The following is a 19,731-nucleotide window of genomic DNA, read 5'->3' as shown; positions in this document are numbered from 1 at the left end:
TTGAATTATATAGCACATCCAAAGTCCCCTGTCTGCTTCTCAGATTCCTTTACAGGGCAACAAGTAATCTTGGAACTTGTTTTCAGGAAAAAAGAAAAAGAACCAGGATGTTCTCTTAGCTGAACAAGAAGGTACTGCAGTGAAGCTGTAGGGAAAGGAAAGACTTCTTCAACTTTGGGGAAAATCATTCAAGTCCCTTTTTTCTCTTTGGTTGAAAATTGCTAACTGATACAGTCTGCTCTCCGGAAGGGTAAGCTTAATGTTCTCCAGCATTATGAGGGCAGGCAGTTTATAACAATTTTCAGCAGGCTTCTCTGAAGTACTGCAGTGGAACAAGATGTCCACACTGACTCCTTTTGGGCTGCAAATGACATGTAAACTTAAACCTGAAACAGTTTCAGCCAGTAGCAGAGGCAGCAAGGCACTCACTAGTACCAGTTTTAGTCCTTTGACATAACTCTTTTTATCTGCCTGAAAAAAACCTACTCTAGAAAAAGAGATGTTTGATTTACTGACATTGCACTTCCTTGTTGCTGTTAAGAATGTTCTTGTGTTCACTAGGATCTTACAGCAGGATGTAACATGGTGGTCTACCTGTAAAAATCAAACCCAAACTAAAGAGAAACTCCCATCAAGACTGCAACTTTACTTCTGCAGCATATAACCCAAGCAGGAGCAATGGCAATTGTGGGGCATGAGAAAAGTGGGTGTCAACTAAAGATCTAATGCAGACTGGGTTTTGTGGATACCAGTCTTGGGGTAAGCACTCACGGGGTTTCCCAGTGGACAAAACAATGTGCTTGCACATCAACCACAGAGACACCCACCAAACCACCAAATTTTCTTTCCAAAATGAGTGTGCAGTTGAGCAAAACTGGAGCTGAAGAAAAGTTCTTCTGAACCAGAGGCTTGGAGAGATGCCTTCAGAAGGGGCCTGGGGACTCCCCCTGCCACTTCTGCCAATTCATGGATCAGAGTTAATATCTGTAAACGAAACAAAAAGTGAAACCAAAGCTAATTTTAGACAAGAACCTGGAAATCCACAAAGTTATTAACAACTGGTCCTCAGCCTGGCAGGAGGTATTGAGAGTACCATGAACAAAAATTAACTTTAGATTTTCCCAGACAGCTGTCAGGAAATATTTAGACTTTATAATAGCCATAAATTGCTGTGCAGCAATAAATAAAAAGTCTAGGACTAGTTCTGTGCCAGCCTAAGCAGACACGAATGCTTATCGGTTAGATGAGTTCAGACCAGCTAACGATGGGACTAAGTTGGATACTAAATAATCTAAATAGGAACAAGACAGGACTGTAATGCCAGGGTGACTTTGAGATTAGCTGAGCCACACACAGCCATTATTTTTGCCTAAGATGGAGTCTCTAATCATTTTATTTACATGCATATGTGCATGCATGTGTGTCAGGAGAGAAAGTTAATTTCAGAGCTTATTGTTCAACAAGTAAATGATTCAGTGAGAAATGATAATCCTTACCATTGCCTTCCTCCTCGGTGATGCTATTTCTGTTTATTACTATCACTTAGATTCTCTCTGATAATGAGGAAAAGAAGAAAATAATCAGTTGGTTTCTAGATGAAATTAGACTTAATTCAGAATAATCTATGTATTTTAAGATAGGGGATATATCCAAGTAGAATAATCAGTGCAGCAAACAGGTTATTTTAATGTCTACACAAGGTTCAAGACGATCTGAGGGTGAGAACAGGCATACAAGTTTTTTACCTCTTTTGGTTGAAAATATGTCTAGATGCTGGTGGAATCCAGAAGAAAGAAGGAGAAAGAAGTCCTCATAACAAAAGCCAAGGAGAAAAGTGCTAGGGTTTCTAACAGCTTCACCATATTGTGTTCATTTTCTACAGAAGGTTTTTGGGTGCTACAAGAAAGAGGAGCAGAGGGCTCTTGGGCTGGCTCAACAATAATGAAATTAATAACCAAGGCAAAGCCAGATCATAAGAAGGTCTGTTATCAAAGCATCATCTTGTCCACCACCAGCTCACTGATACTGGCCATCTCCCTGTATTTATATATTTATTGTATTTATATATCCCTAATATTTTGGTTTCTCTTTATAAGAAAGGAGCCCTCAGCTCTGTCCTTGCCAACTGCAAATGGCCCAGTCACAGCAGCAGTGCCAGAGAACTGCTTGGTAAGACTTTGTCCTACACTTGTGTGACAAAGATGAGCATGTAAATGGTGATGCATGCCTGAGGGTTGTAGGCTATGCATCAGCTAAGCCAGAGGGGAGAAAGGGCAAGTGGCTGAAAACTGGGTGATGCTTCCTTGCTTCCAGTCTGAACTGGATTAACAGAGGGTCCACTACTCTCAATTAAGACTCTGAAGATAATTTATTAGTGCTTAATAAATAGCCATGCCCTTAACAACTTGCCACACATTAGACATTAAGCAGTTTTAATTTTTAGAACATGATTTTGTTTCAAATCATAGCATAACTTGTAGATTTCTTTTTTTCTATTTAAATTAGTAATTTGAAACAAAAACTTGTTCATGAGCTATCTATCTGAATATATAGTGATATAGGGAGGAGCGCATGCTAACATACTCTAAACACAAATTTAGAGATTCATATTATTACAGAGAATGATGTGGCACATTTAAAACATGCTCTATTTATTTTCCTTTTTCCTATAATTAAAGGTGTCTTTATATTTGCTAAGTATTCCATTGACACATCTAAGTTCTTTTAAAGTCACTTCAAAGTCAGCTCACATAACATGTACTGATTGTATCAAGTTCTTGAAAATTAAGATGTAATTCTAGGCTAATATATTTTTATTTGTTTATTAATGAATTTCTTCTGTAATTCATGCTTTTTCTAAGCATGCATGAGCTCTTTTCTCATTTAGAAGGCAGACCTTATCAAGTATCACCAAGCAGGTAAAAGAAACAGATGGAAAGACGCATTAATACAAGTTACTACATTAATTACTACTGGACTTCTGCTTTGCACATGGCAGATGATTTGTTAGAATTTGTTAGAAATTGATTCTATTTTTTTGATAATTATTCTGCAATCCAAACAAGTCATGCATGCTATTGTCAATGCATTTGCATCTGCTGGATACACAGCAGCCAATTTATATATATTCAGAACATGTTAGAAATGGAAAATGTTAGCTTGACTAGTAATCAGTATTTATGAATGTTTTCTCTTCCTGGATACACTGAAGAGATCTGAACTTGAACTTACTATTCTGGAGGTGTTCTTGGGTTTTGACAGGTAAATAGGGTTGGATAGTCCAGTGATGTAAGGAGGAATAGCTTTGAGCTTTATGGAGAAATGCTAATTTACATCAGCTAAGAATCAAGACCAAAGGTATTTAAAAGAAAAAGCTTTTCCATTTATCTGTTGTAAGATAACAATTCTTCTTAGGGTTTTCTAATATGGAAAGAGATAGATAATATTTAGGATGCACTTATTTATGTATGCACTTATTTAAAATTTATCAATTCTAAAATTCCAAAATATGAATGTCCATGAAAACTATCTGCATCAAACCTGTCCATGACTGAATGTAAATATTTAGCAAGAGATTTTTACTGGTACAGCTTTGTGTGTGTGTGTGTACCTTGTTTTCTCATCTATTAGACTGTACTTGAAAGCTAATAGGACTTTAACCTGTTTTCTTCTAACATCAATGCTCTGAAAAGCTGAACCCAGGACAATACCCTTCTCTTCAGCACTTTCATGTAGACTCCTTTTATGCACCAAAATATGTTGTTGGAATCACAGAGAATAATCAGAGTAAATTGCACAATGCTAGATGTTCTAATGCAAAAAGAAATAGTGGTGAATTAAACACACTGCTGTCTTACTCAAGGCTATTTTGAGGAGCACTTCTTTTGCAGAGCACTTACTTTGTGAAGCACTTATGCAAAAGATTCTGCTGAGTAAGTCCCCCAAAATATAACTAGGTGCTGGGGAACTATACACATCCCTCAACATAACACAGTCCCAAGCATCTAGGTAAGTTGTGCTGCACTGCACTCACAAATTAACATGAGAAATTACCATAATGAAAAGTCCTGAAGTTTTGAATATTACTGCTGTGTCAATTAAAGAAAGATGGTGAAAATTCACCTGCATGATTAGCTGTTATTAATTCCCTTTTAATTTTCCTGTTATTTTGTATTCTAAGCATTTCTCTGTTGTTCTTAAATAGTTCCTGCATTCTTAATCTGTACATATTTGGTGTTTGTTTTTTTTTGTAGTGGTAAAATAAGTGAAATTTTCAAAGCCAATTTTTCTTTCAAGAGTTACATGGATGATCTCCACAGCTCCACAGGTTTGTTTTCAGCGAGGAATAGGTACTGCTCCTGATGGGACTCATGAAATTCCATTGGTAGTGCTGGGATTGTGTGTGTTTGTTTCTCAGAGGGATCATAGTCATACAAGCATGGAGTACTGCAGTCAAAATGTTCCATGTGGATCTAAGACGAGACTTGTTTTAACTGCTAAAGCAGAGAGTAAAAATGTAGTCTATTATGAATTAATTCATAATTTAAGGAAAGAGTTTCTCATTTTTATCTTCTTTGCTTAGGTGACTGCATGATCCTTTTCTCTGTCTTAGTCCAATATCACGATCACAAAATGTAGGGCCACTGCACAGCTCTTCTTACAGCTCATCTTCACTGGTTGCTCTCAGAGGTAGCTGAATATACCCATGTCCATACAACAGAGACTTGTAACATCTCTAAATAACATTCACAAGTTTGTCAAGGACAGGTGCCAAGCAAAACCTAATTACTGATGTCTGCACACACATGCTAACGTGGAATGCATCCATGCCTGTGGCAGGGTGGCTGGAACTAGATGATCTTTAAAACACCCTTCCAACTCAAATCATTCTTTGATTCTATGATTCTGTGCTTCCATGATTCTATTGTAGTAGTTATAGGAACAACTGAAAATGTTCCAAAATCTTCTCCTGAATGTCAGAATGATCCAAGCTGCATATAATAATATTCATGTAGTATTTCAAGCCTTCACACCCATATACACTTCTATACAATCTTAAATCAAGAAGCAGTCTTTGCTTTTTGAAAATTATATACAAGGGACCTACTTTTACTAGTTTCATACCTGCATCAAACTCTGTTGTAAACTTACAGTTGTTGGTAAAGGGGATATTTACTTATCCTCATAACATTTCTATATGCATTATCAAAATCAAGTTTTGCCTTTTGGAGTCACTAATAAAGCATGTGATTTCCCCAGACATCTTACAAAATATGTCTGAGGTTGATACCAGTAACAGTCTACCTTTGGAGTTGCATCTTTGCCATTCAAAGCTATGGGTAAATGTATAGAACTTCATAGTCCAAACGAACCAGAAGAACCCCAGTCTGATGTTTTTCCAGGACCACCAAAACTATCCCAAGGACTGTAGAAAAATTACTGTATAAGTATCATTTTCAGTTTCACATACCTGCAAAGCTGCTCTATCAAGAAGTTTCTACACGTTTCCTTTGACTTGCACTTGTAAAACCTCAAAATAGAGTTCAGTCTCTAATGGGCTTAAATGTGCTTCCTGTTTGAAGAAGAGACATTGAGGATAATCTTGAAGTGAAGTGTCTGCAGTTTTGTATGCTAATCATACTTTCATGAGAATTATGTTCTTAATAATGCAGATTGTTTCCTGGGATACTGCAGCTCTTCCCCAACTTCTTGACATCCATATGTTTGATTGCACTCATAAATTGCATGCAGTCACTAATAACTTCTACTGATGCTACACTGCATGTCACTCTGATCATTGGCTCAGCCCCTCTTGCACTCCAGGACTTTCACTAACATGTTATAGGTTCGGGAAGAGTTTAGGAGATTGAATAGGGATGATGAGAAGGAGATGATGGACCTGCATTTCAGTCTTGAAAACATCTATTTACTGGTAATGATCTAAATAATGGACTATTTATTTTTTTCTTGACATATAAAACAATGTTGTTACTACATAGTCACACAAATCAAATTTTTCATGAGTTCTAGGCTATGAGCAAGAAATAGATTGATTACACTCCTCTCTTGGTCTGCTCCTCTTCAAAAAATCTATCACCAGTCAGGGGAAACAGCAAGTACCAGGTCTGAAGGAATCCACTATCTTTAGCTTTTATTTCGTTAACAAGCAAATCAGTCCTCATCAGTGTGCAAGATCATCAACACGTATTTCAATCTCTGTACACATCAGAATATAGCAATCACAATTACATTATGTGGAGGGTAAATCACACAGTAATTAATGTTGCTAATAAGCAGAATACAAGGTCTGATTCAGTCTTAAGAAACTCAGGGAAACATATCCCACTGACTTCTGTAAGATTTAGATCAGCTTTCTAAAGATTTGGATCTTCACTTACCTTATGTTACAATCACACGTTTCAGTGAATGGGCTTATACTCTGTGTGTGTATCTGTAGGTCAGTACACTCCTACTTCATCAGGAACTACTGAGAAAAAGCTTCTTTTATGTTTGTGTGTCTGGCTCAAAAAAAAAAGTTGCATTTACTCCAAATTATTGCTTGCTTTGAAACTACACTGGAAAAAAGAATGTTGCGTACAGGCCAACATGTGTTATACAGAGAAATGTTATACAAGAACAATATACCTTAGTAGTAGGCACAATACGTTACAGTGTACTTCATAAGTACTGTCGGTATAATTCTTTCTGAAAGGTTTACCAACCCTCTTGATCCAAATCACAAAAGCCATGATGATTTGTCTTTGAGTATCACTCAGGCTGCTGTTTAGATGTGCTGGAGAATGAAGGTTGCCTTCCCTTCCTTGTCTTAGTCACATCCAGCAGAAAGTTACACCAGAAAATAAACACAAAGTATGCAACTATCCTATAACATCTATTCTACACTCACACCCTGTAAGATGTGATTCAAGGGTGAAAAAGTCCCTTTCACAAGCTTCATAAGTTTTATATGGTTATTTTTCAGAGCATCTGATGTAATCCACTGTAAAATCCACATGCTCAAACTGTGAAGCTACAAACAAAAGGCTGTGCTGATAGAAATATAATTTGTCCCTTCAAGAAAATTTCAGGCAGTTTGTTTCTGTTTATTTTGGTCTCATTAGGCTGCGACTGTATGATAAATGATTTAGGTTAAGGGTAATTTAGTTTATGGCACATATGGTGTGAAAGGTTATTCCTTCTTATGCTGTTGTCACATAAAATCTACTTTTAAAAAAGTGAAGTCTTTATGTCTCAATAAACAGAAGCCACATAGATATTGTGTAACAAATTACATACAGGGTAACAATCTATAAAATTTTATTGTCTTATGAGGTTTGTATTGATTAGAATTTTACCCAAAAGCAAAGCATTACTGTTTCTCCAAGAGACTGAAATAAAAGGAAAATAGAAATCTCCATTACAGTTTTCTTTTTTTAAAACTGTAGCCATCAGAAGCATCTCTGAGCAATTCAATTAAATTCCTGTGAATAGCCTAGAGTTCACTTTACCTCTTCCCTGTGCATGACTGTCAAAACCCTGTGAATCAGCTCCAGTGAGCTGCTTAGCACTGAGGTTCACCACAAAGCCAGGAAACAGCTCCTGACATCGGGCTATAATTGCAAGATGATTCTGTAAAGCTCCTGTTGCCACATTTCCACTGTGAGATGTTAGCGGTTTACTGTTTGTGTGAGTGATAGCACTGCTTGGAACTGTGGGTGAAAAATCAACAGTTTGTGCTGTTCATTTTGCACAATCATCTGCTTTCTGAAACACAGTTTTGTGGAAGAGAAAGTCAATGCTTAGTCATGGTTAGGCTGCAAATCTGTCTTCACTTGACCATTTACACTCCAGAGGCCACAGGAGAGGACATAAGAGACAGCATTTTAAATCAAATAATTTTTGTTGCTCAATGAAAACCAAGAAGGAACAAGGTGGCTGATTTTTACCTGATGACTGATGGGAACAGACATTTTTCTTACGGATACAGACCGTTTCACCAAGACCAATATACTCTTTCCAATGCTGACGAACAACTGAGACTCTAGACTTTCAGAGAAATTAGACATATGGTCAATTACAAAGTAAAAGTTACAAACAAAAAATACAAGGTGTACCATTGCAACCTCAGAAATAAAACTCACAGGGATGCTGAGATATTACCCAGTCACTTTCTCTGCCCATGTAAAAAACCTCATGATACAGGAACTACACAAATCTCTCAGAAGTTATGCTAATTTCATGACGTATCTTCAAAAATTACCTATTCAAGGACTGGCCTTTTTCTGTGCTTTCCCCTGATCTATAGAGGTATTTACCAGCCTGGGTAGTGGTATCATGGGTTTTTCAGTTTCATTTGGGTTTTGTTTGTCTTTTTTTGTATCAGGAGAACGTGGGAGAAAGAATACTTGGCAGGAAGGCTTCATCCAGAGAAAGGCCATTGATTGGATTCATAGTAATGTCTTGTATTTGGCTGAATTTTCATATATGTATACACTTAAAGTAGAAGGACTTTATATATAAAGTAGAAGGACTGCAGATGTATACATTCTTTAAAGATTCAGTAAAAAATACTGAGCCTTAAAGCAGGGAGGTGAAGCATAAACAAGTCTGTTATTAATGGTAGTAATTCGCATTATACTATCCAGAAAAGAATAATAGTTGCTGTCCATGTGTATCAGTATTATTTTACATACCTAATGGCAGATGAGGCCATGATGCCAATAGTTTACAAATGATTTACACTGCATGGTAGAAAGCAACCTATCAGCAGCAAATACCTTCATTGAAAACACATTCATTGTATTTGATCCTGTCTGTTGGACTATGCTTTGCCCAGAGTTGATCACCAGGCCACAGCCTGTGCAATTCCCCACTTCAATACTCAGTGTCTGATTCTGATGAATTATGACATGGGCTGCTGTATTGCTCAGAATAAATGAGATGGTATAAATGGTATGACAGGCAATGCATTGGTAATAGTGTATACAGCCATTAAGCTTAATGTGTAAAAAGGAGCCATTAAAATATGTATAAACTTAACCAGAAATAAAGTTAAAAATACATTTAAGGCTGTGGTTGTTGACCAGGCATAAGAGAATGAAAAATACCCTGATTCTGCACCAGTGCATGAGGATACCCGGCAGTACACACTATATGGCCTTGCTCAGGTCAGCACTCAGATTACTTGCCCTCCACATTCAAGTTCCTGTGCCATTCGAAGTGACTGATATGGCTGGTTTACTGCGATGGTGTAAATTTTGGCTACTCCCTTGACTGCTATCCCCAGTGCTGCTAATGTTGTCTATGCTGGCAATGGACAGTCAACAAAAAGTTGCAAGAGATGGCCCCAGGATGCTCTTACATGATGCTACTACCCTAATCAACCCACAGGGGTTTGGGTTAAATTCCTGCTGTCCTATGAACATCTTTTATACTCTGTCAGCACCGCATCCCACATTCAGTTGAATACTGGCTTTAGCGACTTTGTTGAAAAAGAAATCCCACATGCTGCTGGTGAGAGGGTCAGTTCTAGGAAGAAAATTGGACACTTCTTACAGTGAAACCAAGCCATAAATTTACAGTCCATATAGAGGAGCTTTTACTTTCACAGGGAGAGGAGAATCCTGTGGGAAGGGCACAGCCTTGAGGACCTCCTTTCTCCCCCAGCCCCAGCTGCAGGGCACTGCATACACAGGGAAATAAATGTGGAACTGAGATTAATGACAGGGTTTTAGTGTGCTTTTCCTACTGTATTTTCTTAATCAATTTTCTATTTTTGACTTCCTGACTTCTCCAGTACAGTTTTTAAATGGGAGCTCCCACAAGAAATGTTAATAAAAAGGATCTCATCTGGTTTTACTTCGGCGTCACTTGGACTCAGATTTCCTTACAACTTTTAAGTCTTTCAGAGGTCACAGGCATCACCCAGGCATTCATGGTATACACCACTGTTTCATGTTTGATTTTGTCCTGTTTACAAACAATGAAGTTTACAACATTGTATGATATACCTTTCTGCAAGACAGTTCAGAAAACCACCAGTGACCAATACCTGTGATTCAGCTTTAGTGTATCTCATGAACAATTCCTAACTTGGGAGGTTTTTCTGTCAAAATATTTCTTATGCATCTGTGGGTATGGATGAGAGTTTTGCATGGCTTACTCATACTTCACTGCACTTAACAGAGCCCCCTGGTGAGTCAGGGCTTCGGCTTTAGTTTTGGGTATTGCTGCTGGTTGCTCTGGCTGCTTCAGCAATCCCCTCAGCATTGTCAAACAAAGTGGTTTTCTGTTAATTCTTTTCAGGGCTTAGATGGATTTTGAATCAATCTTGCTGAGAAAGTCAGCCAGCCAAAGAGGTAAAATCGTGACATGGTTAGTCATTTATATTTTACCCTGGATTAGTGAGTGAGGTACTTTTTGTCAGTTCTTACACTTCATACATAACTTTTATTCTACCCTTTTTTGACGAAAGTTTGATTTTAGCTACCTTTTGCCTATGTCTTCCAAATCAGCCCTCAGTATCCCTAACCCAAAGCTTAACATCATCCATTATTCAACACCTTCAATAAGAGTAACTTTAAAACTAGTAATCTCTCAGTAAAGCAGTGCAATTAATGCTGAAATACCTCAAGTACAGAATAATACCAAGTAGCACTCTCCAGAGCCTTCCTCAGGGCAACCCAAAACACCAGTAGCCTTCCCTGAAGTCTCTAGGTATCAAATATTCTTTAAAATTTAGTGGTAGATCCTAGCTTACCTATGTGAGCCTTTTACATTAAAATGCAGAATATTTTTCCTGCAAATTTAACAGTGGACTCTACATCAGCTCACAGTTCACCCATTTTATGCCAGATTAGAATAATCAAAATGCACCCCCAATGCTGCTTGTTGCAATAATGCACTTTGCCCACTTTATTTAGTTCTATCATTTTTATCACTCTTTAATTCATCATATAGATTATCCACTGTTTTCTGTAGGTGCCGCTGCCCCATAACACCCAGCCTGACCTGGCAGGAAGGATGGCACAAAGCACCCACCACTACAGCCCCCTACAGCTATGGAAGAGGGTTTTAACATGCTGGAGTTTTCCTATTCCTTGAGGTATTAGGCTATGGCCTGCCTTTAGACTAAGCTTTTGCTTTTTGCCTTTATAGTCTTCATGCCTGCAGTAGTGCACATTTTATCTGAAAACATTGCATTTACTACAATATAAAGAGGTCATTATTGTTCAGCTACGTTTACCATTGTTCTTCCTTCCCTCCCCTCTCTTTCCAATGTCTTCCTAGAATTATCTAGTATATACTATGCTCACTTATTCCTGCTAGCACTAGATACAACACAGTTATGTTTCTTCCCCCAAGCTCAGTGTCCTCAGAGGAGTATTTAGGTTAAGAGCAGTTTATTCCTAGCTGAAACTGCAGCAATTGTGTGTGGGTTCATAAGCCCGGATTCTCTTTTGCTTCAGGCAGCTACTAAAAGACAAGGTGATGTCTCAGATGGAGACAAAAATAGAGAGGTGCAGCAGTGGGGCATGAAGCATCCTTGCAGCTGCTGCAAGGATGGTCCCCACAGCACAGACTGGTGTTTGTGGCATGGCAGCAGCGCGGGAGGTGAATGATCCTATTAACAGACAGAAGCACACAGGGAGATCTGGCCAAATGGTGCAATAAACTTATAGCCCTCTGCTCAGCTGCCCCCCGGAAACATGGAAAAGAAAAGCTTATGTGACAGCTGCTGGAGCCAAGAGCCTTCCCTGAATAGTAGAAAGCAAAAGAATGCTGAGGATACACTATGAACTCAGTCACAGCTCTGTTATCTGCTTTTCAGGCAGCCACACCTGAGCAAGGTGCTCTTCTCATCATATTTCCATTTCCCACCATAGCTCTGTTCCTCACCATAGCTCTGTTTCCCATCGTATCACACCTCCTGCCTGGGACAGGGGCGTTTCGTGGGCAATGTTTGCACAGGTACCAGCCTGACTTTATCCTGGTCAGAGGTTCTTGGTACTTAAGCAGCAATGACAGCAAATATTTATAGTACATTTAGTCCAACAAGAATTCTCTCTTTGAAGAATGAGTCTTCTTTTTTTCATTTTTTTATGGAAGGTTTTGAAAAGAAATGCATGAATAACTGTTCCTAGTTCAGCTGTGTATGAAATGAAGATTTTCCTTGTAAGTAGAAAAGTATCCTTCTGACAAGTGTTTCCTCTGTGGCTATGCCCTCACCAAGCAGATGGCTATACAGCTGGCTGGGCATTACACAGTTATATACTGGTAAATATAGATATTTAGTTTATGGATCTTTGGGTGGGAAAAGTGAGACAAGACTGAAAATACAGACCTAACTCATGGATATGATGGAAGAGAGGGACCAGAGCAGGTTTAGGGCAGTGAAATTAGACCTGCACCTCCAGTGGCTTCAGAGTAAGTAATACTGGAAAGGAGAGAGTTAAAAATATATATGGCTTTTAGCTTTGTATGATAGCTCCAGAAAGGACTGGGTCACCTCTGTGGAGAGGCTTCAGCAATATGTCATAGCTAATGATGTCAGTGCTGAGAAAAAGGTGGCAGTTTAAGTGACTGTAATAGGGGTAAAACCTCTAACCTGCTGTGCAGCCTAAGTGCTCTTGTTAAATCAGCAGACAAAACAATTTCTGGAAGAGAAATTTCCTCTGTACCCAGACCTGCCAGCGATCGCAGAGATTCCCCACTATTATCAGCCTAAGAAAAACAAACCCATTTGGGGCTAAGTGCCTGAATTAAGGAAATTAGCAGAATGTCATCAGTTGGAGGAGAGCTGCAGTACCAGGGACCAGCTACAGTACAATATGTAAAACAATGCAATATGCAGCAGTCACCATCCAGGGTTTATCTGACTCTATGCAAGCACTAGCAGTAGTTGTTGTAATAGTGGCTGCTACCAGACATGCCAGAGAAGTGCAACCAATTCACACAGGATGTTTAGCAGCTGCACTGGAGATCAGCCTGGATGCACAGTATATGTATATCCAAACTGCATGTGCTTCCTCTGCGGAGAACACTCCCACAGTGCAAGTAAGATGCTTGGTTTCCTTTACTTGGCTCAAGGACAGACTCCTTGGATGCTGTAAGACTCTAGTCAGAGCACAGGTCACTGCAGACAAACCCAAACTGCCTACCAAGACTACTGAGAGTTTTCAGATGAGGAGTGGGAATGCTCAACAGTCCATGTGGCATAGCTGTCTAATTTAGGTGATAAAAATCTACATTTTATCTGGATTCCTTTACAACTGGAGGAAGTACAATTTATAGCGAGGTTTGCTCTGGTCCTGCTGTTTTTGTAATTTCATGGTAGGATTATCAGAAACTGCTTGGAGAGATGAAGTTTGCAGAAACTTCAGGGCTTTTAATCCCCATTTCTCTCAGCAAAGATACTACTTATATGCTTTATGTGCCAAACTCAGCATATGTACTACTTGAGGGGGAATGTCTTGGAGAAATGGGTTGGAACTGGTAGAGTGTACAGTGCACCAGGTTTTCAGAACCAATGACAAGTATTTTCTGGTCCAGCAAGACCTATTTTTGGTGGACTCACCTCCCGATGGACAAAACACTTGCACAGGATGAAGCCTAAAATGCACAAAAGCAAAAGATGTGTTTGAAGGGCAAATAATTATTGAACATCTGAAAATTCATTCTTTTGACTGCAGCAAACAGCTTCTCTATTTCCAATGTTAATCACAGGGGTGTAAAAGAAAAAAAGGTGCTGGTGAAAGGTACTTATCTTCTCATGCTTGCTGATAACATAGCCTTGCATGTCTTTTGCCCAGAAGAGAGAGCATTTTCCTCATGAACCTCCTAAAATCTTCCTCTCCCCAAGTCTATCAGCAGTGGAGTTTGAGCATTGTGAAAAGGTGAACTCACGCAGTCCATAGTGCAGTGTGATAGCAACAGCTCTCACACTCGGTACTCAACAAGATGCTGTTTCTTCAAAACCCAACCTCTTCAGATGTACACCATCACTGACAGAATTTTCTGTGGGAAGGTTTCTCAAATATATGGGAAAACTGCTGGACTGAGGTTCAGGAATAGCCCGGAGTTTAGGCACAAGGCTACAAGCGATGATGAAATTTCTTCTCTACCTAAACAGTGATCTCCTGTACCCCTGGAGAGTGTCCTAAACTCAGATTGCTGGCTGCTGCGGGCAGGCCTACCCCAGATTTTAATCATTTTGACCCTAGAAAAGCCCTCATGAGACAGGTTCAGAAAGAACAGCAGTGGGTAATGTATCCTATCCAGAGTAGGAGATTGCAGATATGAGATGATACTGCTAATGCCCAGACCACCAGCTCCTCTGAGACAGACTACTACAGCCCATTCCACACTGGAATCAGAATTAATAATAATACACCACTTTCAATAGCAGAGGATCCTTGTTTTCCAGCCAGCCCATGGAACAAATTTAAGAAGAGATTCCTTGCAAGCACTAGCACAGACAGGGACTTGGGATCCTCATGCTTTGGTTACAGCCACAGGAGAGCCTAATTCATTACCAATTCTCATATTTTTTCTGAATAATCTTATCTATAAAATGGCTCCTATTGGTAATTACATCAAAGTGTCCTGAAGAAAAGTCAGTACTTAGTTTAGAAAAATTATTTATTTGTTTGAAAAGCCTCTGGTGAGAGCTGTGATCAGATCCCAGAGAGGGTTATTGTGTACCAGGGCAGCTGGGTCACCTCTGTTTGTATACGGCTAATAAAGAGTTATCTGGAAGCCAATTATATGAGTTCCCATATTATTATGTTGTGTAAAGAGCAAGGACATAACACCTTTTCCCTCATCTTTCTGCTGTTTTCCATCTCTTTTAACAAGAGCCTTACAGCAGATGCTGTCACAAATTTTAATAAAACAAACTGCCTTTTTGACCATCTTTATCCATTTCTTCTTGTCTTTATAGGCTAGAAACATATTAGAGGGTCTAAGTGAGGGAAATTACTCTTCTCTCCCACTCCCTCCTCCCCATCCCTGTTCCAGTCATTCTCCTGAGCACTGCATGCTGTGACGTTTTTCCTCTTGCAGAAAACCAAAACCGCAAAGACAACCTCACAGAATATATGTAGCTACCTTGATACTCAGTTACACTGATTGTCAGTCAACCCCTATGGTTTCCTCCTGTACTGATCTCCAGCAGGGCCTGAGATCATGTCAAAGCCCATCCCCAGGCCCCTTTGGATGCTGATGAGATAGTAAGCATGAGTGTGGCAGCACACAGAGCCCAGCTACGGTGAGCAAGGTGCCACGGCTGGAGAACATCCTTAGTGTGGTCAAGCATGCTCCTCAGCTGTCCTGAAAACAGGTTAACCAAATCACAGCATCATCCCAAGGCATAAAAATCTAGGATGTCTGCAATACCAACTCAGAGAAAAAAAAAAAAAAGAAAAAAAAAGGAAAACAGGAAAAAAAAAAACAAGCAAACCAGGAAATATGCCAATAACATGTAACCTGATTAAATGCTGCACAGCTGCTGCTAGTAATGCAGAAGAGACACTGTCTCCTGTCCCCAGACCATGGAGACTGCTGTATTCATGGAAATGCAGTCGTGTATAAGTAGGAGAGTTCTGTGTGCACCAGTGATTCACTGTTTTGCCCTTTCCTGTTTTCAGGTGACTCAGGGCAAGTCTTGTCCCATTACCTCTTGGACTCTGCATCTTGATGAAGAAGCAAGAAAGTGTGGAGTGAGCCAGGCTGGAAGCTGGCCGCTTGATGGGGACAGCTCAAGAGGAGATAGTTTTAAGACAGGTATTTCTCGTATTGTGCCCTTCCCACAATTTCAGAAGCTGATCACATTGCCTGAGAACAAATTTTAGAAGACCTCAGCATTCAGCTATGCCAAAGCACTACAACTATGACAATAACTAGAGGCAAGAGTCTGGTACAGGGACACCCTCACTTCAGGCTTGGGTAGGGTTTTGCTCCCCGAGTTAGCTCAGCAGCGAAGTCAGAGCTAGTGAGACCTTAGTAAAACATTTCTTACAGAAAACAAAAACAAAGCCCAACCAAAGAGCAGTTTTGTAAGGCAAATTACTGAGAATGGAGTAAGCTGTTTAGAGTCTTTAATGATCTCTTTGTCTAAGACGGGACAATCATCTTCACAGTCCCTAAACAAATGGGTGGAAACACCTGTTGTCTTCAAGGTTAAAAGCAGAATAATGTGTTGACTGATTGCAGCTGAGTTACTGGGTAGAGCCAGGGCTGCTGCAGTTGGGTAGGAGTCCACCGGGAGCTCTCTTGGGGGAGAGGAAATGAAGCTGAGCGCAGAGAGGTATGGAAAAACTCGGGCTGTTCTCTATCTCAGTCGGGATATCCTAAAACTTTTGAAATTGACATGTGCAAGTCTCGGTGAATGTTTTTGTGCAAAACCATCTTGCCAGCAGTTTGCTTTATGCTGACCTGGTCGCTTTAGCAGCCTCCCAGCATTAAGATAGGGTCTTCCATATGTCTGGTGCTTTGTCTCACACTAGCTGTTTGTAGTTGTTTTCTCAGTAAAGTGGAGAACTCTGTGTGCAATGTCCTGATCCCTTTTGTGATGGGTTATTTTTGTTTTCCATGATTTAGCTACATGAAGATGCTTGGTTCTCTTTGCAGTCGTGTGGTGTTTTTCTTGCATATTCTGTGCTTGTAGAAAGAGTTTGTGTGAACAAAAGAAAGGAGTCTGCTAGTTTGTAAATGGAAATGAGGTCACTTAATCATTTAAGTACTGGTAGGTTTCTTTAGCGTCCCAGAGATGATAGCCACTAGAAGGGGTAGTTTTCATTGTGAAACTGCGCCTGAAGTTCTTTGTGCCTTTACTTCTCAAGGAGGGATTTCCTAGAAGGCTAGGCTATAAATTTGCCTGTGCACATAGTTATAATCAACTTTGAGTGCAGCCTTTAATAAGAAGCAGTAGAGGTTTTTTGTGTCTTGGTCTCTGAAACAAGCCCTGTGCCAGGAGGGTAAGTAACATCTAGCTGACCTCTGGGCAGGGATTAGTGGAAGGTGGTCTGTGGAATAAACTCGGGCATAATTTCAAGCAAAAGGAATATTGCCTTGTAGTAACATGCAGCTAATACAGTTTCTGCAGGAAAAGGAAAATCTGACTGTCATTTTGAAGAGCTGATATGTTTTCATATACTCGTGAGACGAACATTCTCCTAATGAAAATTTTCTGTTCAAATACAAATAGCTCTTCATGCAAAATACAAACACACAACTTTGAGTTTCAAGTCCCCTTGAGGATGCTGGCACCTTGTTCTGTGATGGAAATAATTCGTTTCAACTGCAAGAAATTAATTTTAGGGTAGCTTATTATGCCCTACAAACCTTTTAAATACTGATCATAAAGCTTGAGGAAGAGAGACGTGTCTCCTATTTGATTTAAAACACTGAAGTTTTTATATATTATTGATAATTTTATCTCGGCATGGAAGCTAACAGTTCTAATACAGGGTGATGAGTACCTCAGCAGCATTTGAAAACTATAGCTGCATACATTGGTGTGTTTTAGTTTTCTTTTTTGCGCAATAAAATGTGATATGTGGTAGATGCTAACTTTGTCGAGGCACTGATTTGGGACTTTTTAGTGTCATAAAACCTCTGAAGCAGAGACTTGTGCAATGTGAAACACTGACATAGTGCCTCTGGAGCACCAATGCAAAAGCTGGCTGATGAAGATGGGTTATTTGTGGTGGTGCTTGGAATTACAAACAGTGCAGGGTTCACTTGAACACACACAGAAACTTCCTCAACTTGCAGAACTTTCCAAACACTCGATGTGAGAGTAGTTTGACAATTCCCCTCTCTTTTGGGGTGGGGGAAAAAAAAGGAGGGGAGGAGGAAATGGTACTTCAGAGAAGCAAATTGTCTGATTTTGAACTTGTAATAGTTATATGAAAATTGTTGCAGTGTTGACAAAAGGACAACTATTTTTTTAAATAAACTGTGGAGTGTTTGCACCTTGTTTAGTCATGCCGATACGTAAGTGCTGCAGGAAATTGTTAGCACAGAACCTGATTGTGCACAAGCTGTTGGAGGAGACCCTTTACATGTGCAACAACTGTTTGAATCAAAGCTTTCACTCCAAAAGCACTATGGGAATGTATGATTTAATGTAAAGCAGTAGCCAAGCATTTTCTAGCCTCTGGAGCCACAAACTTCCAAAACTTTTCATGAAGTACTGAATTTCCTTTATAGTTGTGCCATACTGTGTAAACAACAACATCAAAACTAAAACTTTCAAATATTTGGATTCAACCCCCAAAGTTCAATATACATTACGAACTTTAAAAAAAAAATCATTAAAATGAGCAACAGGGAAAACTTTCTTTTTAGGACTTACTTAAATTTTCCTGAAGATTTATGTTTATTGCTTTTACACCTTCAGCTGGTAGAAATTACATTATGCATTCATTACCCACTTCATCTTTTAATATGCTGTAGAAAGTCATATGAAAGTGCCAAAATTAGCACTGTCATCCTCTGTATTGTCTGTTTTACTGCAGCACAGAGCTGTGATAGACTCAAATAATATACCTGTGGTGTCTGTCACTAGCACAGTCTCCTGTTCTGTTTGACTCGGACCTCACATGCATACAAATTCATTATATGCATTTTTCTTTTCCAAGAAAGTATACGTTTGGAGCATCAGCCATTTACAGACATATAGCAGAAAAAAAAAAAAAAAAACAGTGAATTTTCTTAATTCTTTACCCCTTATACTAATAAAAATTACGAAGGAAGGAAAAAAACAATGCAGAAAACACAGCTCCCCCAGCATTATTCACATTGCAGTAGACAGCGCAATTCTGTACTTACAGATCTTAACAGTGAAATGTCTCAGGATCTTTACAATTTTCTGCAGAACTGTTTCAAGCTCTCAGCAAGCCACAGTGTTCATCGAGGCAGAACAGAGCCGTATGGAAGGTCTATGCAGCTGGGAGATAATAGAACTATTTTCCCAGCTGGGACTACAAGCCTTTTATCCACTGAGCTTTGCGTGTCTCTTCATTGGTACTAACTGTGAAATACGCTGCTTTCCTGTTGTATTCATGTTAATACCCACACAATTAGTGATTGAATCAGATAAACAGCCACTACAATACACATATTCCTATCTGGAAATCCTGAGCATATGAAAATTAGCTCTGTGTGATCATCCCTCAAGATAGCTGAGAGAGTGAAAACGCAGCTGTCATACAAGTAGCATGGAAGATTAAATGTGCTGTTGTTATTCTTTTCGTACAAATATGAGCTCCTGTCAGGTAACCAGAAAACTCTCTTCTTGAAAACTGGGTCAGCACTTGATACTGGGTTTGGAACAGGAACGGGAATAATTTTGTTTAGTCCTGGGTCCCACAGTCGCTTCCATAAAATTAAGCTCACAGGATGCGAGTTGATACTTAGATTACATCCCAGCACTGACTCTCCTCTTGTAACTACCCCTCCATATTTTACATATTTAAATAAAGCCCCAAAAGTAAAACCAGGGGACTTGTTTGTCTACAGTAGCACAGCCATAAATCCTGATTACACATAAACCTCCTTAGATTTCCATTTTTTTCTCTTGGGGCTGCTTCAGCAGAGCTCAAATGCAAAACTCAAGACAGGGGCATGCCTTTCCTTTAGTAAGCAAAAGCTATTTGTATTCACAGGCAATGGAAGTGGAAACAGGAGTTTTTCAGAATGTCTCTGTCAAGAAAATTGCAACTGTGT

The 19,731-nt window shown here is 39.4% G+C and overlaps 1 protein-coding gene across 1 annotated transcript in view; it reads right to left on the bottom strand.

Moving 5' to 3' along the window:
• LOC134169623 (contactin-6-like) overlaps positions 1-19,278 on the bottom strand; it is a 146,611-nt gene extending 127,333 nt beyond the window's left edge. Inside the window, 1 exon segment of the mRNA XM_062630363.1 lies at positions 18,835-19,278. The gene's annotated coding sequence lies outside the window, so the exon portion shown is untranslated.
• Positions 19,279-19,731: the final 453 nt, after the last annotated feature.

The sequence above is a fragment of the Pezoporus occidentalis genome, unplaced genomic scaffold (genome assembly GCF_034315485.1).
Source record: "Pezoporus occidentalis ecotype Australia unplaced genomic scaffold, CSIRO_AGI_Poc_V1 ctg35, whole genome shotgun sequence".
Lineage (NCBI taxonomy): Eukaryota > Metazoa > Chordata > Aves > Psittaciformes > Psittacidae > Pezoporus > Pezoporus occidentalis.
The sequence above is the reverse complement of the archived record's forward strand: the minus strand, read 5'-3'. Positions and strand labels throughout refer to the sequence as shown.